Source organism: Hyperolius riggenbachi, chromosome 6 (assembly GCF_040937935.1).
Source record: "Hyperolius riggenbachi isolate aHypRig1 chromosome 6, aHypRig1.pri, whole genome shotgun sequence".
NCBI classification, from domain to species: Eukaryota; Metazoa; Chordata; class Amphibia; order Anura; family Hyperoliidae; genus Hyperolius; species Hyperolius riggenbachi.
In genome coordinates this window covers 128655851-128680273 of record NC_090651.1, presented here as the reverse complement: position 1 = coordinate 128680273, position 24423 = coordinate 128655851, and the positions used below count along the sequence as shown (strand labels likewise).

The 24423-nt window shown below is 44.6% G+C and overlaps 1 protein-coding gene across 1 annotated transcript in view; it reads right to left on the bottom strand.

Moving 5' to 3' along the window:
• PIGC (phosphatidylinositol glycan anchor biosynthesis class C) overlaps positions 1 to 10991 on the bottom strand; it is an 81953-nt gene extending 70962 nt beyond the window's left edge. The window contains exon 1 of the mRNA XM_068239896.1: positions 10815 to 10991. The gene's annotated coding sequence lies outside the window, so the exon portion shown is untranslated. The remainder of the gene's footprint in view (positions 1 to 10814) is intronic.
• Between the last annotated feature and the right edge of the window lie 13432 nt (positions 10992 to 24423).

Genomic DNA, 24423 nt, shown 5'->3' with positions numbered 1-24423 from the left:
TATTCAGTGAGGAGACCTTGGGCAAGACTCCCTAACACTGCTACGGCCTTGTGTCTGGAGCTCTAGTGCTTTTAGTCCATCAGGAGAAGATATAAATGTTCTGTGTCTTGTCTTGACTCTCCAACGTTAACATAACAAAAAGACTATAGAGGAAGTGAAGGCTAGTACTTTGCCTTGGGTCCCATTTCACCTTAACCCTTTTCTGGGTACTCTGCAGGAGGAAGAGCCATGTAAGATATTTATCAAATCTGTCACAAAAGATCACTAAATGTCAAGGAACAGGTTTACTGTTGATTTTTTTTTTGCCTGTGAAAGTGGTAAATAATAATCTCAAACAATGCAAATCTAGCATGTGCACGTAGAATAAGCACATAAATCAATTTGCAGTGTAATTATCAGTCTGCTTTTGGAAGTATTAATGCACTGCAAGTCCTGAGAGATAATTACACATCACAGTTTTGTTAGTAATATGATCTAAATGAAATCATACTTGCAGTGAAATTCCACCTGTGTATACGTGGACCTGAACTCTTGCACAGGACAGAAGGAAAACAGAGAATTCACCCTGTATGTATTTAGAGAGTTTAGCCTGTCCAATTCCCCCTCATCTGTGACTAATCACAAATGCAATTTCATCTCTCAGCTGTGTCAGCTGACTGCCTCAGCAGAGCAGATACAGTGGCTTGCAAAAGTATTCGGCCCCCTTGAAGTTTTACACATTTTGTCACATTACTGCCACAAACATGAATCAATTTGATTGGAATTCCACATGAAAGACCAATACAAAGTGGTGTACACATGAGAAGTGGAACGAAAATCATACATGATTCCAAACATTGTGGGGTGTGCGTAATTATTCGGCCCCCTTTGATCTGAGTGAAGTAAGTTGCCTATAGACATTGCCTGATGACTGCTAATGACTAAATAGATGACTGCTAATGACTAAATAGAGTGCACCTGTGTGTAATCTAATGTCAGTACAAATACAGCAGCTCTGTGAGGGCCTCAGAGGTTGTCTAAGAGAATATTGGGAGCAACAACACCATGAAGTCCAAAGAACACACAAGACAGGTCAGAGATAAAGTTATTGAGAAATTTAAAGCAGGCTTAGGCTACAAAAAGATTTCCAAAGCCTTGAACATCCCACAGAGCACTGTTCAAGCGATCATTCAGAAATGGAGGGAGTATGGCACAACTGTAAACCTACCAAGACAAGGCCGTCCACCTAAACTCACAGGCCGAACAAGGAAAGCGATGATCAGAAATGCAGTCAAGAGGCCCATGGTGACTCTGAACGAACTGCAGAAGTCTACAGCTCAGGTGGGGGAATCTGTCCATAAGACAACTATTAGTCATGCACTGTACAAAGTTGGCCTTTATGGAAGAGTGGCAAGAAGAAAGCCATTGTTAACAGAAAAGCATAAGAAGTCCCATTTGCAGTTTACCACAAGTCATGTGGGGGACACAGCAAACATGTGGAAGAAGGTGCTCTGGTCAGATGAGACCAAAATGGAACTTTTTGGCCAAAATGCAAAACGCTATGTGTGGTGGAAAACTAACACTGCACATCACTCTGAACACACCATCCCCACTGTCAAATATGGTGGTGGCAGCATCATGCTCTGGGGTGCATCTCTTCAGCAGGGACAGGGAAGCTGGTCAGAGTTGATGGGAAGATGGATGGAGCCAAATACAGGGCAAACTTGGAAGAAAACCTCTTGGAGACCTCAAAAGACTTGACTGGGGCAGAGGTTCACCTTCCAGCAGGACAATGACTCTAAACATAAAGCCTGGGCAACAATGGAATGGTTTGAAACAAAACATATCCATGTGTTAGAATGGCCCAGTCATACTCCAGATCTAAATCCAATCGAAAATCTGTGGCAAGATCTGAAAACTGCTGTTCACAAACGCTGTCCATCTAATCTGACTGAGCTGGAGCTGTTTTGAAAAGAAGAATGGGCAAGGATTTCAGTTTCTAGATGTGCAAAGCTGGTAGAGACACACCCTAAAAGACTGGCAGCTGTAATTGCAACAAAAGGTGATTCTCAAAGTGTTGACTCAGGGGGCCGAATAATTACGCACACCCCACTTTGTAGTTTATTTGTAAAAAATGTTTGAAATCATGTACGATTTTTAATCCACTTCTCACGTGTACACCACTTTGTATTGGTCTTTCAGGTGGAATTCCAATACAATTGATTCATGTTTGTGGCAGTAATGTGACAAAATATGGAAAACTTTAAGGGGGCCAAATACTTTTGCAAGCCACTGTATTTGTAAACACAGGATGTTAACCCCATGTCTGCTTCCATGAAAGCAGGAAGTAGATCCACTGCTTTATTGCAGGAGAAAGGCGATTTTGCTGTTGTCTATCTTATAGCGTTATAGAGCAGAGAGGAAGTTCTGAGTTCAGATCTGTTTTAAGAGAAAAATGAATCCACAACAACAACAAAATGCAGCCATTCCATATGGTTCCAAACATAAAATGCTTAATAGGTGTGTCACAGGCTGCTGCAATAACTAGTTTAAATAAATGTGGAAATAGAATATAAAGAGCACCTGTATGGTGAAAATAACTTCAAATGCAGGAAGGCGAGAATTGTGTGAGCTGTCTGTATTGTTGCCATGGATGCAAAGAAGTGCTGTTTGAGCTTACAAACAAACAATTTTGATTTTTGATTTTTTTTTTAAAGTCTTGATGTACGTACAGCCATCCTGTCCCACAAGCTGATGCTGCAACACTGTACTAATATGAAGACCAGCAATCTAGGAGAACCTGAATGTATTGCAGGATGAGTGCGGCTAAGCAGCTGCTACTCTACTAACTTTTTAACAACCCCACTACATTCTGATATAGCCCAACCATCCAAACTTTTACCAAAGTACCAGTTTAAACACCATGTTTTAAAAACAAAATCTAGTCCAAGTTTGCTGTATTTTATATGCTCTCTGGATTTTTTCAGCCTTAGTAAACCAACCCAAGTGACATACATTCCTATATTTTGACACTTTTTAGACTACTGATATTATGCCAGTGTCTTCAGAGCTGCTGTTTTAGCATTTTTAGCCAGTCTCTGATATTATAGAGGTGATGCATAGATTTCATTATTATCATCTATATGCTGCAGAGAGAAGTTTATTGTTCAATGCATAATACATTAAACATAGAAGAAGCACACTAATCAGAGGAAGAATCGTTTTTTCTCATATACTGAATTACCTTCCTGTTTGTCTTACGGAAAGGGGCAGGATTTGGATTTAGAGATCTGGAATGGCTCTATTTGCAGATCAGAGGCCCTTCAATCCTCAGCCTGATAATATCAAGGCTACGTAACCAGAGATTATAAATACACTTGAATGACAGTAAGGATTTGAGAGGAGTGGCCTCCCTTCCTACAGATGATGAGATGCAGTTTAAAAGAAACAACTTGTAAAACAGGTGGAATTGCATTGCACACAATGCAATTTACCAATTATATCACTATGAGCAATTACCTTCAAATGCTATAGATAGCCTGCTCAACTGTGATATGCTGGGCATACAAGGCGAGTTTCTTGTTATCAATCGAGCCGCTGATGGCTCGATTGATAATTTCCGACGTGTCCAATGACCGCGGCGGATCGATTCCGCGCTCGATCCCCCGCGGGCAGACAATGCAAAAAACGAAGCGCTGATAAGGAAGTGCCCGCGGGGACGAGCGGGAATCAATCCGGGCGGCCGCCGGGCTGCGCTGGCTCGATTCTGGCGCATTATCTAACCGTGTATTCCCAGCATTACTTTCTAAAGAGAACAAACACCCCAGCAGCTACGGTATCTACGCATCGTGAGTAGAAAAATTATGCCCTTGACCAGAGTTTATTTCAGATAAATAAAACAAAAAAAAACCAACAACCAACCAAGGCTGTGGAGTTGGAGTTGATGAGTCGGAGCAATTTTGGGTACCTGGAGTCGGAGTTGGAGTCGGTGCTTTTATAAACTGAGGAGTCGGAGTCGGGAGTCAGATGATTTTTATACAAAATCCACAGCCCTGGTAAGTATAAGACTAAGTAGTCGGAGTCGAGGAGTCAGAGCTATTTTGGGTACCTGGAGTCGGAGGTTTCATAAACTGAGGATTCGGAGTCGGTTGATTTTTGTACCGACTCCACAGCCCTGCAAACAAAAAAACAAAACAAAACAAAAAAAAAAGCCCACAGCACTGGGTTAGTGCATATTTTGGTGGTAGCTTTTGCACCACTGCAGAGGCCTTTGGCGACAGAGCTAGAACCAAGTCAGCTGTTTCAATTTCTGGAAGTCCTAGCTCCCATGCATGTCTCACATGTACACAACACCACCTCTTAAAGGACACCTGAAGAAAAAGAAAAGGTCCCAGTTTGGGAACTTATCTTTGGAAAGAAAAGCATTTGGATGCTCCAGAGATTAACCCCTTCGCCCTCCTCCTTGCTGTTCCAGCAATGAGACATTGAGAAGCCCTTCAACAAAGGCTTGTCAAAGGATCCCACCCGGACTGATCAAGCACAGACAGCTCACATCTATGCACTATTATAGAGCAAAAGGTGCTCTGCTTTTTCCGCAAAGTCCAAGCGGTGGCTCTGTGCTCTTGCACAGGCGCAAGCCATCTGCACCTGCGCAGTGTGGGCGAGCTCTGTGGAACTTCGGGGGTTCCACCGCTGAAACGGTTGGGCAGAGAGGGACAGGGGAAGCCTCTGGAGAAGGGGTGACAAACTACTAATAATCATGAAATAACTGAAAAGAGAAGTGTTGACCTGAATTCACTTGAAAATGAGGCCTAGAACCTTTAAGGAATATGAATAAAGAGAATCAATTGGACAGCACAGTCTAATGAGAAGCACACAATTTCTCTGGTTCACACGGACACATGCACGTAGTTTACCTTTGGCTGCGGCGCTTCCACAAAAGCCACATTTTGATCCCTATTTTTCAAGTCTTGTGAGGTGACAGCTTGCTTTCAGGGTTGTTTAGCACCTTAATCCCTTGTTCCCTTACAAGGGAGAAAAATGATAATCGCTGGGAAGCGCTACCGAAAGGCAACAAATGCTTTTCTGCACCCCTGCAGAAAAGCAATTTGGACAAGACAAAACACCAGCCCTTACTGTGGCCTAACTTTCGGCAACAGACCCATAACTCCATTTATAAAAAAAAAAAATCAGGAATAAAAACAGATTTAAAGTGAACCTGTGATAGTATGGCCCTTATTTATACTTACCTGGGGCTTCCTCCAGCCCCGTGAGCTGTAAGGCTACCCTCGCTGTCCTCTTTGGTCCCGCTGCCCTTGTGCTACAATTCCCTGTAATCCGGTCAGTCGCCGGCAGTTGTTGGCTTCTGTGCTTGCACAGCACGGCTGCATGTGCGCCCCTGCTGCGCTCTCGTCCCCTGGAGGGTTCTGCGCGCAGGTGCAGAACGCTCCAGGAGATGGGAGTGTGATGAGTGGTGCGCGGCAGTGCGCATGTGCAGAAGCCCACCACTGACCAGATTATCCGCAGTTATTGCGGGAGAATGGAGGGACTGAAGAGGATGGCGAGGGAGGCCACAGTGCTCATGGGGCTGGAGGAAGTCCCAGGTAAGTATAAATACGGGCAAGTGAGCCACCTCAGGTTCACTTTAAAGGGACTCTGACGAGCACCTCTCATGGGCATGCCTTTCAGACTCCGACCAGAACTGCAAAGTACTTAAAGATGCATACCTTTCTGTAGCTTGTGCTCTCCTCTTTCATTTGATGGTGTTCTACACCAAATAATTTTCATTTGATTTCAATTTAAAAATCGCAGCTGCCATCTTGGCTATGTTATAACTTCCAGGTCACCCCGTCTTCTCTGTTAGAGAAGTGCATCAATGAATGAAGCGGGAAGAGGAGATGACACACTAGGCCATTGCAAGAGGCTCCTCCAGAGGGGTCATAGCACGACTTTGCTGGAAGTCGTCTGACTTTAAGGCATGCCCATGAGAGGTGCTTGGAGTCCCTTTAAGGCCCGGTTCACACTTACAATTAAGTGGCAAACGGATCTGTGAAAACGGATCTGATCACCGGCCATTTTCACTTTGTTGCCGTTCTGCTGCTTCCATTCTGTTTCCCCACATCCTCCCCAGACTCCCACCCCCAAAGTGGGCTTTGCACCTTAGAATGGTCAGTTTCTTCACTAGTGTGAAGAAACGTTCCGTTTTATCAGTTCCCCCAATGCACTGCAGCACTTCAGCTTCTGTTTCTGATCCGCTAGGCTCAGCGGTCCGGAAAAATTACTGCAGAAGGAAAGTTGCGGACCGTGCGGGACAGATCCGTTCGAACGGACGGATGTGAACGATCCATAGGTTAACATTGGATCCATTCGCATCCGTTCCCTTCTGATCCAGGAACAGACCGTTTTTTAGCGCTAACATAAACTGGGTCTAAATGTGGCGAAGTTTGAAATAAAGCTGATCAAATGAGGATATGAGATATATATCCACAGCTAACACTCAGTGAACAGACCCGTATGTGCAGCACGGGTACACAGAGAGAGAGGAAAAAACGAACAAACTAGAAACTGGTAAAAAACAAAATAATATATTAGCATACCTCCCCACTTTTAAAGGAAAGTAGGACAATAAAACATACCATTGCCATACCTTCAGCCATGGCTTAATTTTACATGCAGCACAGAAAAACAAGAAACTTTTCCTTGAAGTAAAAATAAGGCCCCAAATACCTAGCACATATCAAGGTAGATATTTTCCACAGTAACCACTTCTTAGATTATATTTAAGCAGAAATATTCACCACACAATTATGCAGCTTTCCCCCCACCCCAACAACAGCATATCATTCAGCAGCATATGCACCAAACAACTAAATTCTCAGCATATCTTCACATCAATAAGCAGGGGTCCCCCCCCTTAAATCCTCTAACATAACAGCCTCCGGTCGGCAGGCCAGTCTCGTAGTGAACTTTGTGCTGTGCTCCCTAAAGCAATCCATCAAAACCGAAATTCTCAGGATCCTATTGGGGTTTCCCCCGCTACTCAGATTTCCCCCTTCGCTGAGTGTGGCTTCCTTCCAGATCCGGGGCAGCGCTCCTTCCAGTCTTGCAGCATCGCCGCACAGTAGACACACGAGCAAGGCCGCGCATGCGCAATCACAATGTGATCAGCAACACTGCATTGCCAATAATCAGCGGGGGGGGGGGGGGGGGGGGGGTAGGGTCAGTCAGTGATGGGGGACATTAGAATACAGAGGGAAGCCTCAATAGGATCCTGAGGCTGCCCTCTCTTTAGGTAAGTATCTAATTTTGTACTTCGACTAAGGTACACTTTTAAGGGCCCATTCACACAAGAAGTGCTTTTCTGAGCGTTTTGCGATTGATTAGCTTTTTTAAAATCGCTCCCATTCACTTTCATTAAAATCGCTGAAAAAAAAATCGCAGTGATTTTCGTATAAGCGATTGTGAAATTGCAGTGATTTTTCCACGATTTTTTCTGCGATTTTAATAAAAGTGAATGGGAGCAATTTTAAAAAATACTAATCAATCGCAAAACGCTCAGAAAAGCGCTTCAAGTGTGAATGGGCCCTCAAGGACTGAAAAGAAAAAGCAATTTTTACTTACCTGGAGCTTCTTTCAGCTCCAGATGTCTTCTGAGGCTCTCGCCATAGCTCCAGTGCTCCCCACTGTCCTGCTGACCGCCCATAAACGGGTCGGTGCTTCTTCACATGCAGCACTGTCATCGGGTGCGTACTGCACCTGCGCAGTTAGTCTGCACAGACGCAGTGTGCGCCTGATGACATGGGCACGATTGCAAGCCTGCGCACGTGCAGAAGCGGGTGGCCAGCGGGACAGTGGGGAGCACCTGAGCTGCGGCGAGACTCAGAAGACATGTATGGGCTGGAAGAAGCCCCAGGTAAGTAAAGATTGCCTTTTCTTTTCCCCTCGGGAGTCCTTTAAAGTTTTTCCTGGTGTTCTAGCAGTCCCCCCTTCCCAATTATAGTATTCCCTGGTAGTCTAGTGGCAGCTTCATTATAAAGTTTTTCCTGGTAGTCTAGTGGCAGCCCCCTTATAAACTTCTTCCTGGTAGTCTAGTGGTTTTCTCCTACCACTTACAGTAGTCTCTGGTAGTCTACTGATCCCCCTTATCCCCATGTAGTTTTCCCAGGTGATCTAGGGGTTCACTCTCCCTCATATAGTGTAGGGGTCTAGTGGTCTCTCCTGCCCTATACAGTGCTCCCTGGTAGTCTAATGGTCTCCTCCTTCTCTATACAGTTTACCATGGCAGCCTAGTGTCCACCCCCCATGCAGAGATTGGCACAGGGAGCACCTCTCTTTAGTTCGAGTACCGCTCTATCAGCTGCATGCCAAGCTGAATGCAATGAGTCCCAGGTGATATGGCTCAAGTACGGATCATGCTGCATAACCCCAGCCAGTCATTACATCTAGCTTGGCATTTGGCTAGGATCACTACACTGCCACTCTGCACCCAGATCCTTCCGCTTGCCGCTGTGCATGAGATCGCTGGACATTGGAAGGGGCACCACGGACAGTGCCATCCTAGCCAGGACATTCGTATAAAAACCAATACAGCTGGGACGTATGCAACAGTGTGGGCCTGATGTTCACAGATAACTCCAATTTTATTTTTATTTTATTTTTATTTATTTTTTTTACATTTTTAGATACTAACATGGTTACTGCTACTAATCACAGTGGCAGCTGCTAATAAATAACAATAAAAGACAAATAACATTTATACAGTGCTTTTCTCCAGGTAGACTCAAAGCGCTTGAGCTGCAGCCACTAGGGCACACTCAGTAGGCAGTAGCAGTGTTAAGAAGTCTAGCCCAGGGACTCCTTGCTGAATAGGTTACTGAACAGGAAGAGAGGAGATTTGAACCGAGGTCTCCTATGTCCGAGGCAAAACCATTAACCACCGCATTTGCTGCACTATCCAGCAAATGCGGTGGCTGCTAATCAGAAGTGGCTTCTGCTAACACAGTGATGGCTGCTGCTGGCACAGCGATGGCTGCTAATCAGCAGTGGCTGCTGCTGGCACAGCGATGGCTGCTAAACAGCAGTGGCTGCTGCTGGCACAGCGATGGCTGCTAATCAGCAGTGGCTGCTGCTGGCACAGCGATGGCTGCTAATCAGCAGTGGCTGCTGCTGGCACAGCGATGGCTGCTAATCAGCAGTGGCTGCTGCTGGCACAGCGATGGCTGCTAATCAGCAGTGGCTGCTGCTGGCACAGCGATGGCTGCTAATCAGCAGTGGCTGCTGCTGGCACAGCGATGGCTGCTAATCAGCAGTGGCTGCTGCTGGCACAGCGATGGCTGCTAATCAGCAGTGGCTGCTGCTGGCACAGCGATGGCTGCTAATCAGCAGTGGCTGCTGCTGGCACAGCGATGGCTGCTAATCAGCAGTGGCTGCTGCTGGCACAGCGATGGCTGCTAATCAGCAGTGGCTGCTGCTGGCACAGCGATGGCTGCTAATCAGCAGTGGCTGCTGCTGGCACAGCGATGGCTGCTAATCAGCAGTGGCTGCTGCTGGCACAGCGATGGCTGCTAATCAGCAGTGGCTGCTGCTGGCACAGCGATGGCTGCTAATCAGCAGTGGCTACTGCTGGCACAGCGATGGCTGTTAATCAGCAGTGGCTGCTGCTGGCACAGCGATGGCTGTTAATCAGCAGTGGCTGCTGCTGGCACAGCGATGGCTGTTAATCAGCAGTGGCTGCTGCTGGCACAGCGATGGCTGTTAATCAGCAGTGGCTGCTGCTGGCACAGCAGTGGCTGCTGCTGGCACAGCGATGGCTGTTAATCAGCAGTGGCTGCTGCTGGCACAGCGATGGCTGCTAATCAGCAGGGGCTGTTACTAATAGCTACCAGAGACGCGTTCAAAAAAGGTGGAGAGGTGTGATGAGGAGGGGGAGACAGATCAGTGGCAACACATACATTTGTCGTGGCACACATGCTGGGAAACACTGCTCTTGATGGTTTGGTTTCAGTACAAAAAACACCAGAACTCCTACTTCCCCCTTCCTGCTGAATGGCTTGAGTCACTGAGGTGCCCATCTGACATAATGGGGCAAGGTTCCAACTGACTGTTGGGAGCTGGGAGTAAGCAGTCTGCTGACTGTCCCATAAGGACATGTGATTTTTGTGCATAAAGATGAACTTTCAAATTCCAAATTCAACTTCCCATTAATGTTTTGTCTTATGCTGGGCATACACGGTTCGTTTCTCCCATTTGATTCTCCCGTTCGATCGTTTCACCGCTTGATTCTGCAGTCAATTCTCTTATCTTCCGCTCATTTTTCTTATCTTTTTCCATTCACTTCTATCACAAATCGAGCAGCAAAATGATCGATCCGAAATTATCTATCGGGCCATCTGGCTCAAAAAAGAACCATGTATTCCCAGCATTGGGAGGGATAAATTATAGCAAGTACAATACTGACTGGCTGGCTAGCTAGCTAGCTAACTAACTATCTGACATCTTGTTTGACCTGTCAGGCAAATTCATCACTATCTTTCTGAATCTGATTAGCTCTATGCAAAATGTTGGTTTAGCCTTCACTAAATGAGCTAATTGTAGTGTAGGAAAATACTGTAGAGTGAAAGGCAGATTACAATTTAAAGGTGAGACTATATAAAATATCCACACCACAAGGTCGGTCCATTCACAAACAACAAAAGGCTTACATAGAATGTTTTACAACCAGCAAATGTTTTGCACGGCTCTTCAGATCTGACATATGTACAGTGAATGTTCTTATAATATGAATCATAAAAGTCATGAAAACCCCAGTGATTACGAAAACCCCAGTGATTACTCACCAGCCTTTTTAAAGTTGTAGCTGGCTCAGTTAATTATCAGCAAGAGTGGTCATCGTTATCTTTCTAGTTAAATTAAATGAAATCATTTCTTCTTAGCAGAGTGGCTGTTTATTTTCTTCCATGCACTGCAGTTTTCTTTCTGCTTCCTACTTCCTGGTCACCAAATGTCACGTGCTAAGCACCACATGGCCAGTTGCTAGGGAACAGAGCATCTTACACTTGAACAGGAAACTTTATTAATGCAAGCATGACAAACAGCCAAAGGGCTCACATCGAAAAATGCTGCACAAACAAAACTGTTCAGCCTAAAAGTGAACCACGTTGGATTTAGAGAATTATTTAGAAACAGCTAAACTAAATATTTTATTCAACAGTTTCCAAAATAAATGTCCAGCCCTTTAGGGATAATCTTGAAGTGTATGTAATGTACTGATATGCTAGGGTGACCATATTTTGATTTCCAAAAAAGAGGACGATCACAACAGCATGTGAGCGTGGTCATGGGTGGGGCCGAATATACAAGACCTTAGCAGTGTGCTGTCCAACTTCGCGGGCATGGAGGCGGGCCGTTTTTTTTTTCTAGACCACATGATGGTGGAGGGCCGGCCGACCACAAAATGCAATCAGATTTGCAGATTTCCCCACAAAATGCAATGAGAATGGCAACAGATTTCCCCACAAACAGAATCAGATTGGCAGCATATTTCTCTACAAATGCAATGAGATTGGCAGCATATTTCCCCACAAATGGAATCAGATTGGCAGCATATTTCCCCACAAATGCTATGAGATTGGCAGCACATTTCCCTGCAAATGCAATGAGATTGGCAGCAGATTTCCCCACAAATGCAATTAGATTGGCAGCAGATTTCCCCACAAATGCTATGAGATTGGCAGTAGATTTCCCCACAAATGCTATGAGATTGGCAGCACATTTCCCCACAAATGCTATGAGATTGGCAGCACATTTCCCCACAAATGCTATGAGATTGGCAGTAGATTTCCCCACAAATGCAATGAGATTGGCAGCAGATTTCCCCACAAATGCAATGAGATTGGCAGCACATTTCCCCACACATGCTATGAGATTGGCAGCACATTTCCCCACACATGCTATGAGATTGGCAGCACATTTCCCCACAAATGCTATGAGATTGTCAGCACATTTCCCCACAAATGCTATGAGATTGGCAGCAGATTTCCCCACAAATGCAATGAGATTGGCAGCAGATTTCCCCACAAATGCTATGAGATTGGCAGCACATTTCCCCACAAATGCTATGAGATTGGCAGCAGATTTCCCCACAAATGCAATGAGATTGGCAGCAGATTTCCCCACAAATGCTATGAGATTGGCAGCACATTTCCCCACAAATGCTATGAGATTGGCAGCACATTTCCCCACAAATGCTATGAGATTGGCAGCAGATTTCCCCAAAAATGCAATGAGATTGGCAGCAGATTTCCCCACAAATGCAATGAGATTGGCAGCACATTTCCCCACACATGCTATGAGATTGGCAGCAGATTTCCCCACAAATGCTATGAGATTGGCAGCAGATTTCCCCACAAATGCTATGAGATTGGCAGCACATTTCCCCACAAATGCTATGAGATTGGCAGCACATTTCCCCACAAATGCAATCTTATTGGCAGCATATTTCCCCACAAATGCTATGAGATTGGCAGCAGATTTCCCCGCAAATGCTATGAGATTGGCAGCACATTTCCCTACTAGACTGAGATGATATGACAGTTGTGTGAGCGATCGCGGCTCACCGGCAAAATGTAAACATGCGGGGAAGAAATCCCTGCTGTTTACATCATACGGCGCTGCTCTGATTGCCCGGGGATCACCGGAATATGATAGGCTGAAGCCTATCCTGCCGCTCAGAGGGGAAGGGAGAGTGAGGGAGAGGGAGGGAGCGCCGAAAACGCTGCGGAGGGGGGCTTTGAACCCCCCCGCAAAGCGCAGCAAGCCGGCAGCGATCAGACCCCCCCAGCAGGACATCCCCCTAGTGGGGAAAAAAGGGGGTAAGTCTGATCGCCCTGGCATAATCCTGATCTGTGCTGTGGGCTGGAGAGCCCACGCAGCACAGATCAGACAGAAATCCCCTGGTCGTCAAGTGGTTAAACTTCCCCCAAACAGGAAGAAGTGAAGCCTGCCGGACCCGGAGACCAGACCAGAGCAGAGAAGTAGACAGCGGAGGCCTGGAGAGTCGTGCCGGCGGAGCAGGTCATGTATGCATGGGGGGGGGGGGAGCGGCAGCAGCACCACCACCACCACAGATTGTGAACGGTTTCAGGCTGAAATCGATTCACAATCTGTTTGCAGTAAAGGCAGCCATACGATCCCTCTCTGATCAGATTCGATCAGAGAGGGATCTATCTGTTGGTCGAATCTGATGGCAAATTGACCAGTGTATGGCTACCTTTAAAGGACAATTGTAACAAGAGAGATATGGAGGCTGCCTCTAAAGCTGGCCACTAACGGTCCAATTTCTAGCAAAAATCGTTCGAGCGATCAGAAATTCTGATCGGACGAAAAATCGTTCACTACACCATCAACTAACCAATCATTGCTTCCTATCTATCACGACCTTCATTCGGGCGACATTTTTTTCACTCGTTCATAATCGATTGTGTCCACCAATGGAGATTATTTACAACCAATCCGATCAGAATTTCTGATCACTCGAACGATTTTTCGCTAGAAATTGGACTGTTAGTGGCCAGCTTAATGCTTTTAGCCACAGACCCTGACATTATTGTCAGATCTGACAAGGTTAACTGCATGCTTGTTTTTGGTGTTATTCAAATACTACAGCAGCCAAAAAGATAAGCAGGGCTGCCAGGCAACTGGTATTGTTTTAAAGGAAATAAATATGGCAACCTCTATATACCTCTTGTTACAGTTGTCCTTTAAAAGGCATAGATGCAACTGACTCATAGGGAAACATGGACATTTCCTTCATCTGGGCTGCACATCAGTTGTCCATTCAGTTATCACTGACAGCAAATTAACCAGCTTTCCTAAGGCCTCTTTCACACGATGCACTGAAAACCTGTCGAATTTTACCTGTTCAGTTATTCCATAGCAGTGCATTGTTAAAAAGCTTTCAGTTATAACTGACAGCAACTTATTCCCGGGTAGGAACACACTAGGCAGAATCGCATATGTGTTTTCCATAGCACACAGTAGAAAACGCATATGTGATTCTGCCTAGTGTGTTCCTACCCTCAGTGTGAAAGGGTCCTTTTACACTAAGGCCCGGTTCACATCTGCGTTTGGAGCCAAAAGGATCTGGTGAGCGGATCCTGTCTCCGCTTCACCGGATCCGGATGGCTCTGTCCGCGGCCCGGTTCACATAGTGAAAACGGATCTGATCAATGATTGATTGGATCTGTTTTCACTCAGCAAATACATACCTAATCTTCAGTAGCAGCCAGCAGTAGATGTTTCCTCTTCTTCCGATGTGACTACGCAGCGCGTCATGTGACTAGTCACATGATGCGTCATGTGGTCACATGACGCCGAAGAAGACGGAAGCCTCTACTGCCAGCTGCTACAGAAGATTAGGTATGTATAAACCCTCCCTCACCCATCCGCACGGCTGCTGCACACTCCCTTATCCTCCCGTCGCTTAGGTTCGCGTCGGCCCATGTCCCCATTCCCCGAGGAACAGTCTGTTTCTTCACTAGTGTGAAGAATAGTTCCGTTTTCTATTGCCCCCAATGCTGCTGCATTTTTTTGTCCGGATCTGTTCCGCTGAGCAGAACGCTCCGGAAAATTAGGGCCTGCAGCAATTTTTAGATCAGGGGACCCGGATGGGTACGTATCCGTACCAACGGATGCATGTGAATGGATCCATAGGTTAACACTGGATCCTTTCACATCCGTTCCATTTGTACAGTATACGTTCCGGTTACGTTCTGGAAAAAACGCTAATGTGAACCGGGCCTTAATTAGTTCCTGTTAGTTATAACAGACTGGACATGTAAGGTAATTATGTTTCCTAATGGCTCAGTTCACATTATACATGTTTTAAAGGGCACCGAAGTGAAAATAAACTCATTAAATAAACAATTGTATGTATCTTTCTTCTTCTAAAAATGACTTTTTAAGATATTGCACAGTTTTATTTTATGTTTAAATCTAATTTTTAAGTTTTAACTGTTTTATTGTTTTTGCTCAATAAAATCTATGAACTTTTGACCCTTCTTATCTCTTTCCTGCTCTCAGAAGCCATTTTCTGTTAGGAAAGTGTTTTATAGTTGTAATTTCTTATCAGTAAAGGTCACACTGTAGTCACTTCCTGTCTGAGTCAGGACTGAGTCAGCCACTTACATACCTGATATTTAACTCTTTCAGGCAGAGAAAGAAAAAAAGGAACACAGCACAGTTATTTGTGTGCTAGGCACTATACATACCCACGTCTATCTCATCATGTCACATGTAACTTCGGGTATCCTTTAACTGAAAGCATCTTTACAATGCAATGCTATGGAAAGTTAAAACACATCAGTTTTTCAACCTATAGTATAAGGACTCTTTCACATTCTGAAAAACTAATGTGTTTTAACTGATCAGTTCTGATTAGTGCATTGTGAAAAAGCTTTCAGGTAAAATCCATATAATGTGAGGGCGTGGCTTACTCATGGTGTGGGAGAGCTCCTGAGAGCCGGACGCCCTAAGAAATGCATTAGTATTCACAAACTACCTGACCAGGCTTGTGTGTGGGGTAAAAAGAAGGACAAAGTCCTTGGATAGAGCAAGAGCTCGATCCAGCAGACCGCGCAGTCTAACCTTCCCATCCGGATTGGAGTCCTATATAGAGGTCGACCTCCACGAGTATATCCGTACACTGCCCACTAAAGACATTCTTGGGCAGTACGTGAGGCATATCTAAGCGACCTACTGCAGAGGTGAAGCTGGAGATCAAGCAAGTGGGGCATAGGGTGGAGGAGACTGAGAGGAGCCTAGAGTGGCTGGAGCAGGCCCAACAAGCACAGCAATGCACCCTAGACACGCATACTCTGCAGATAGACAATCTCTTCATGAAGTTAGATGACCAAGAGAACTGCTAATGCTATAACTGCAGCATCCTAGAGGCTCAGTGGTGGCCCACGTGATTGCCGGAGTAACGTAGGCACATATGTGACGTTACACACGTGCCCACATGTACGCCGGCATCCACAAAGGGTGCGAGTATGGAGGGAGGGCAGCGCCCAGAGCCAGGGGTGGCCGTGGACAGGTAATGTATGTATAGTGCACTGGGCACTGGGGAAGCACATTCACCATTGGGGGGGGGGCGTCAGCATTGGGGGTTTAGTTGTGTTTGTCGCTCATCCTGATATCGCTCGCCGTTACAGCCGCGCACCCGACTGACCACGACGGCCCAACATCGGAAATTCCAGAAGTGAACTGAAGGCAGGGCCCGGAGCTTCGGTGAGTGGCTGCACTGGCACAGGATGTCTGCGGGGGACCATTAGAACCCCCGGGTAAGTTCAACTCATTTTCCCCCGACCCCCTACAGTAGTCCTTTAACCTTACCGTGGAGTAGACTTTCCTCTTATCGTATCAGTTCTATAGCCACCTTTAGGCCTGAGACACACCGACATTTGAGTTTTGAAAAACTCATTCCCATTACTAACAAGGCAAAGAATCCAGAGAGCACAACACTATATGTATGGAATACTTATTAACCCTCACTGTGTGTATCTAGAGATATGAAGTAATTGCATACCAAAAAGAAAAAGGACCTCACAACACACCAGTGGGTCAAAATACAAATTTATCATCTTTATTACATGCTTATAATGGTGATAAAGAAAATCACAAACAACAATAACAAAGGACACAACAAGGGGAACAAGATACAAATGGGGCAGGCTGCTTAGAATGTAAGGGCGGTTGGAGCCAGCAAAAAATCAGGGGGTAAATATAGTCTATGAATATAAATAAATAAATACAATAATCAAAGCAATTATCTGTAGCAGGTGTATACGGCTTTAAATGCAGGAACATGCTGTGAAAAAACTATGAATACACTTAGGAAGTGACAGTCAATACCAAAATCAATACAAAAAAGTGGTATGTGCAAAATCCACACAATTCATATATGTCAGATCCTCTATAATACATTCCAGGAAATTCATACAAGATATACAGTGTGTGCAACATCCTAGAGAAAATTAGCATAGGCAAGATCAAATGGACACTTTACACACCACCTACGCGTTTTACTTCTTGCCGACCACTCCACACCAGTTGGCGTGAATGAGGCAGCCGCAGGACCACTCAATGCCCATTGGCGTGAAGTCCTGGGGGCGTGGTTTGCAGAAAGCTCTGTTGGTGAGCAGAAAAGGGGGGAGGAGGGAATCACTTGTGTGCTGAGTTGTACGACCCTGCAGCATGCCCTGAAAGCTGCAGTGGCCTAATTTGTAAAAAAAAATTGCCTGGTTACCAGGGGGTAAAACCTGGGATCCTTAAAGGGGCACTATGGCTAAAAATTATAAAATTTAAATTATGTGCAAACATAAACAAATAAGAAGTACGTTTTTTTCCAGAGTAAAATGATCCATAAATTACTTTTCTCCTATTTTTCTGTCACTTACAGTAGGTAGTAGAAATCTGACAGAAGCGACAGGTTGTGGACTAGCCCATCTCTTCATGGGGGATTCTCAGAGATTTATTTATTTTCAAAAGCACTTAGTGAATGGCAGTTGCTCTGTCCAATTGCCAAAACACTGCACAGCGAGCATGGAAGCCGGCCAGCATCATTGTTTAAATCCTTTTAGGGAATATCTTTATGAAAAATAAAAGCTTTGCTGAGAATCCCCTATGAAGAGATGGACTAGTCCAAAACCTGTCACTTCTGTCAGATTTCTACTACCTACTGTCAGTGACAGAAAAACAGGAGAAAAGTAATTTATGGATCATTTTACTCTGGAAAAAACATACTTCTTATTTGTCTATGTTAACACATATTTTAAATTTTACAATTTTTCGCCATAGTGCCCCTTTAACCTCCTTAGCGGTAACCCCGAGTCAGGCTCGGGATGGAAATCCGCAGTTCAGAGCAGTAATACTGAGTTGGTTCCATCGGAGGAGTGGAATGTGCAGGGCTTCCGCAAATCTTTCAAGCGGTATAAATTAGGGTCTTAAAGCTTGTGAAAAAATTGAAATGCTTTTGGGAAAAAAAATTGGAAATAATCATACCGCCAGAGAGGTTAAGTGGGTAATCTATCAGAACCAGTACTGTAGAGATCTGAGCACCGAGTCACAGGAAAAGGGATATGTGCAAAAACGCCATATTACCTACTCCGCCACCTTCTGGGCTGGCTGCGGCGGTTTAGAGCAAGGCGGGGGAGTAGGTAAGTAGGGAGTAGGGTCTGGACCCGCTGGTGATGAGAGCGGGAGGAGTGGAGCCGCATTAGTTATTAGTAGTCACTATCCTACAATCCAGCAGCATAGTGTGCACAGAGTGCCAGCTCCCAGATTAAGCATGCCATGCTGCCGATAGCGCTCGTAGCGTGCAAAGACATTAATTAAGGCATTTAAGTTTTATAGCCCGCATAACAGCTGATAACTCTCACTGTTACGCAGAACTAACTTTAATGAATTAACTCCAATGTGTGCGATAACAGCTGCAGTGAAGCAAACTTTGTATATACTGGACGTTTTACTATGCGTGCAAAGCGACTTTTCCCCTCCGTTGCATCTTTGTTTTTACAGGAAAAGCATTGCAATGCCCCAGTGTAAAAGAAGCCTTAGGGCCCATTCACACTTGATGATCGCAAAACGCTAACAATTTTGTTAGCGTTTTGCTCTGGCGTTTTTTGGCGATTAACGCCCAAAAAAATCACCATTCACACCAGGCGATTTTTTAGCGATCGCGTTTTGCGCTTCTATAGCACTAAAACGCGATCGCCGGGAAATCGCCTGAAAGGGGTGCACGCTACGCTTTTGCATTTAGCGTTTTTGGGCGATTTGCGGCAATTAGCGCAAATTGCCCAAATGAGAACGGGACCATAGACTTTCATTACCCTAGCACTTTGAAAAGCGCTAGCGTTTGAGCGTTTTGCCAAAATTGCCGGCAAAACGATCAAGTGTGAATGGGCCCTGAGTTACAATACTTTTTGTTCAATAAAATTCTGAATAATGTTTTTAGAAATGTACTGTCATGCAAGAAGCTTTGGTTTCACATCCTTATCCTGAACTAAACTACGTGAAGTGTGTGACAGGATATGTATGCCTGGAAATTAGTGCAGAAAGTAGAGGGGAACTGAAATGTCTGTTGTTAGTATGCCCTTATTATAAACTTCCTCTGACCCCTCCATACACTTATTTTTAAGTTCTTGAACAACTAATATGACCCTGACGTGCATATACCTTACTTAAAGGAATACTATCAATTCACATATTTTTCCAATTGACACAGGAATTGTTTGGGAAGTGCTGCTAAGTACTGGTGTATACATTTTAGTAGCAACTTCTTTGTTTACTGTTAGCAAAATACTTTCAAACTTTACTGACGCCAAAACTGATGGCAGACTGAGCCATGAGGAGAGGGGAAATTCCCCTCACACTTGATCAGTTAAAGGAATACTATCGATACCCAAGTGTTCTAAAATGACAATGTGCAAATATTGTCTAAGTAGCTGTGTAAACATTTTCCTACTTTTCATGTTAAATAGAGGCAAAAACTGTAATTTATTAAGGGTAGGATTTAGCTATATTGGGACAAATCAATTGCAGAAGGGGTGTCTGCTTCAATGCACAACCAGAGTTGCATATCAGACTACAGAAAGAAAATATCAAACATATCAAACTTTGAACGCAAAAACAGTATGAAAAGCTGTGACAATTAGTTACATTTCCTCTGCTCTCTTCAGACACTTCAGTCAAGCTGGGCACTAACGGTCCAATTTCTAGCAAAAAATCGTTCGAGCGATCAGAAATTCTGATCGGATTGGTTGTAAATAATCTCCATTGGTGGACACAATCGATTATGAACGAGTAAAAAATGTCGTCCGAATGAATTTTCGTCGAACCAAAATTTGGATTTTCTTGTTGGTTGTGATAGATAGGAAGCAAAGATTGGTTTGTTGATGGTGTAGTGAACGATGTATTACAATATTTCACTTCCGATCAGAATTTCTGATCGCTTGAACAATTTTTCGATAGAAATTGGACAGTTAGTGGCCAGCTATAGAAACACAGGACACAGAAGCTGCAGCTGTTGGGAGCTCTCTCTCTCTGTCACACACAGAGCTGCACATAGGGCCTGATTCACAAAGCGGTGCTAACAGTTAGCACGCTGGTGAAAAGCCCTTTATCATGCCTAAACTCAGTTTAGGCATGATAAGTTTAGGTGTGATAAGTTTAGGTGTGATAAGGTTAGGCATGATAAGTTTAGGTGTGATAAGTTTAGGCGTGATAAGTTTAAGCACCAACTGGGTTAGCACCGCAGTGCACAGCTGATCAAAAGTTTTGCGCTAGCAAAGTCTGGTGCACTTCGCATAGAGTTTAATGGCGCTGCTTTGCGTGCGGGACTTTGCACGCGATCTAAACGTATCTAAACTTATCATGCCTAAACTTATCGTGCCTAAACTTATCACGCCTAAACTGGTTTTTCACCAGCGCGGTGCAATGGTTATCACGCCTAAAGTGTCTAACTGGGTTAGCACCGCTTTGTGAATCGAGCCCATAGAGTTAACTAATCAAGTGTGAGGGGAATTTCCCCTCTCCTCATGGCTCAGTCAGCGGTCAGTTTTGGCGTCAGTAAAGTTTGAAAGTATTTTGCTAACAGTAAACAAAGAGATTGCTACTAAAATGTATACACCAGTACTTAGCAGCACTTCCCAAACAATTCCTGTGTCAATTGAAAAAAATATGTGAATCGATAGTATTCCTTTAAGGAATACAATCGATACCCAAGTGTTCTAAAATGACAGTGTGCAAATAATGTCTAAGTAGCTGTGTAAACATTTTCCTACTTTTCATGTTAAATATCAGAGGCAAAATGTAACGATTGTGGAATCGTCTCCGTGGTCAGCGCACCAGACGTGCGCTGACGCGGCGGATTTCCTCCACAAGCGTATTATTGCGGACACCCAGGCTAGGTGCTATGCACCCGCAGAGGGCAATTCCCACCGGCAGATGGCGCTGTGGAGTGCAGGCGAACACAGCCGCTGCACAGCCACAGATGCCAAATGGGAATTGTACAGATCCAGGACAAGGTACAATCAGGCAGGGCTGGATAGCCCACATGGAACAGAGCAAAGGGACAGAACCAATGTGTGCCCACCAAATTAGTCGCCACCCAGCGACGGCGAACACACAACGGCGGAAACGAAGTAGGAAACGCAATCGCAAGAATGGCGATTTCCTATAGCGACACAAGACTGAGCAGGACAGAGCACAAGGGTAGCAAAGGCACAGCAAATCATACAAAGAGAAAGATAAAGAAAATAACAAACGCTAGCTGAACGCGAACACCGCACTTATTCGCAACAGTGCACGCGTTCGTGCGCGGTCTCCGCGTGTTACGCACAACAGAGACAAGCACGCCTAACTAACCAAAGACAGACAAACACGAAACAGAGAACACGAGCGCTTGCTTAACGGTTACCTCACCGAGCCTACAGCAAGCGTTTCGAAGCAGACAAGACAGACAAACGTGAAACAGGAACTAGGCAGAAAGGATCCACCGCTCTTCCGTCAGAGCAAGTGTGATCCAAGCAGAAACACAGATCAGAACGATCCACAGCCGCTACCGCTAGCGGTTAGTGCGATACAGGAAGACAGATCAGAAGGATCCACAGCACTAGCGAAAAGTGGCTAGCGCGATCCAGGTACAGAGTAGCAGAACAGAAGGATCCCCAGCGCTAGCGAAAAGTGGCTAGCGCGATCCCAGAAGACAGAACAGAAGGATCCCCAGCGCTAGCAAAAAGTAGCTAGTGCGATCCCAGGAGACAGAACAGAAGGATCCCCAGCGCTAGCGAAAAGTGGCTAGCGCGATCCCAGAAGACAGAACAGAAGGATCCACAGCACTAGTGCAAAGAGACTAGTGCGATCCAGAGAAGATAATAACAGAACAGAAGGGCCTACCAGTAGCAACCGCTGCTCTGGTTAGCACCCCACAGACAGACAGAACAGGCAATACAAATAATACAATCCTAACTAGACTAGGGAATCTGCCTAGCGCAGTCCCACGAATAACTCTAAACTAATCTTCAACGAGAAGTAGCATGACTGACACTCACTAGGAGTGTATACTACATAGCAATGGCTGACACTCCAGCAGTGTCCATCAGGAACAGACCATGGAAGGGAAATGTCCAGCCAAGCATTCTGGGAGCAGAATGCTTTTATAGTGCCAGTCATCAAAAGAAGGCAGGTAACGGATTTGCATGACTAATGTATGCAAATCCCTCAGCAACACAAGCTGCACAACTGACAGAAGGTCTCCTTTCCAGAGTCCTGCAGCAAGCAAACCTAAACAATGGTCAAAAGGATGCCTGCCTGCGCAGGCAGCTGAGCGGATTCTCACACAAAAACTGTAATTTATTGAGGGTAGGATTTAGCTATATTGGGACAAATCAATTGCAGAAGGGGTGTCTGCTTCAATGCACAGTCAGAGTTGCATATCAGACTACAGAAAGCAAATATCAAACATATCAAACACTGAAAGCAAAAACAGTATGAAAAGCTGTGACAATTAGTTACATTTCCTCTGCTCTCTTCAGACACTTCAGTCAGAAACACAGGGCACAGGAGCTGCAGCTGTTGGGAGCTCTCTTCTCTGTCACACACAGAGCTACACATAGAGTTAAGGTACGCTCCTTCTCTGTGCGTGGACTTTATATAGAACAATGTCTTCTTGGAGTACTAATGATGGAGGACATAATGATTTATTGGGGTTTTCAGTTAATAGAAAATACATATACAATGTTTCAAATCTTCTAAGGGTTTATAAAACAGGAGCTGACATTACTTCCTACATTATTTTATCAGTTGACATATTGTTTAAATCATTTACCAGCACTAGTTTTGCAATCCAAAGCCACTACTCACAGCATAACATTAATTAAAAAAAACTATGCCCACTATGCAGAAAAGTGAATTTCATCCTTTATGCACCCTTGCATATGGTTGGGATTAATGAAACATACAGTATTATGTCAATTTGCTTACATTTAAAGGACCACTATCACAAAAAATGTAAAATGTAAAATACATACTTATAAAAAGTTAATGTCTTCCAGAAAAATATGCACCGTAAATCTCTTTTCACCTATGTCACTTTCAGATACAGTAGGCAGACAAGCATTTTTGTTCTGCTAACTGGGTCCAAAAGGACATATATAAAGCAGTGATCCCCAACCCTGTCCTCAAGGCCCACCAGCAGTGCATGTTTTGTGGCAATCCACAGAGGTAGTTAATCAGCTCTGCTGCAGCACTAATTATCCCACCTGTGGATGTTTGTGGTTTTCTGCAAAACATGTACTGTTGGTGGGCCTTGAGGACAGGGTTGGGGAACTCTGCCCTATAGAACTGCTAAAAATGATAACTCTATTGAATATCATAAAAGGAAACTCTGGGATCCTTAACATATCAAAAATAGGTTCACGCCATAAAAACTGGCCTGTCTGTATCACTTATGTCAATACGGGGTAATTACAGGGAGGTCATGGTCGACTCTCCACCACCACTGCTCGCACTATACTGGGGTGGGGTGCCGATAGTACCCAATCCCCAGTGACTTGCAGCCACACTGTTTACAGAGGCACTATCAAAGAAACTGTCCTTCTGTAAATACCACATACCTATAGGGCTTTTAGCCAGCAACAATAGAAAGCTTTTCAGAAGTCTCTGATCACAGCCTGTGTGAAAAAAGGTGCTTTGTTTATCAGCTTTTGTCACAGCTTGTGTCAGCGTGGAGGCGAGAGCTGTACCATGTAGGTAGGTTCCAGTTCTCTGTAACCATTCACAGAGGAATGATTTACTATTTGTTTCTGCCCTGCTTAGACACTCTACCTTCTCACAGATCATATGAGAACAGCTGAGGGTTTTTTTTATCTACAGAGAAGGAGCTTAAGAGAAGGACCTGTACTTTATTCCTGTACCTGCATGGTTCCCCCCTCTCCATTCAGAATGAGCTCTCCCTGGCTGTGAACTCGTTTACTTTAGACTACATGAGGCGGAGAGACACAGAAACACACGAAGCTGCAGCTGATGAGTTATTTACACGCTATTTGAAGCTATATTTCTGTTTCTATCATTCTGAAGGGATTCCAGTGACACGATTACAGTCAGTGAAGATTGTTTCTGTATGCTGGAATGTTCTGGACACAGTCCTCCATAGTAATGCCCAAGGTGAAAACTGTTCTCTTTAAATTTTATATTTTCTTCACATAAAAAAAGATGAAAAAAGCCTTTTGTATTGCTATTTGCTAGTAATTGCTGGAAATATACGTGACATTTAGAATTTCAATTAACTCTGGTAGTTGTCCTTCAATGATCTGGAGAGGTACTGGTATGCTGGCATGGGCTATTTTACTTGGGAAACATTATGTTTTGATTTGGTGTAGGTCTTCTTGG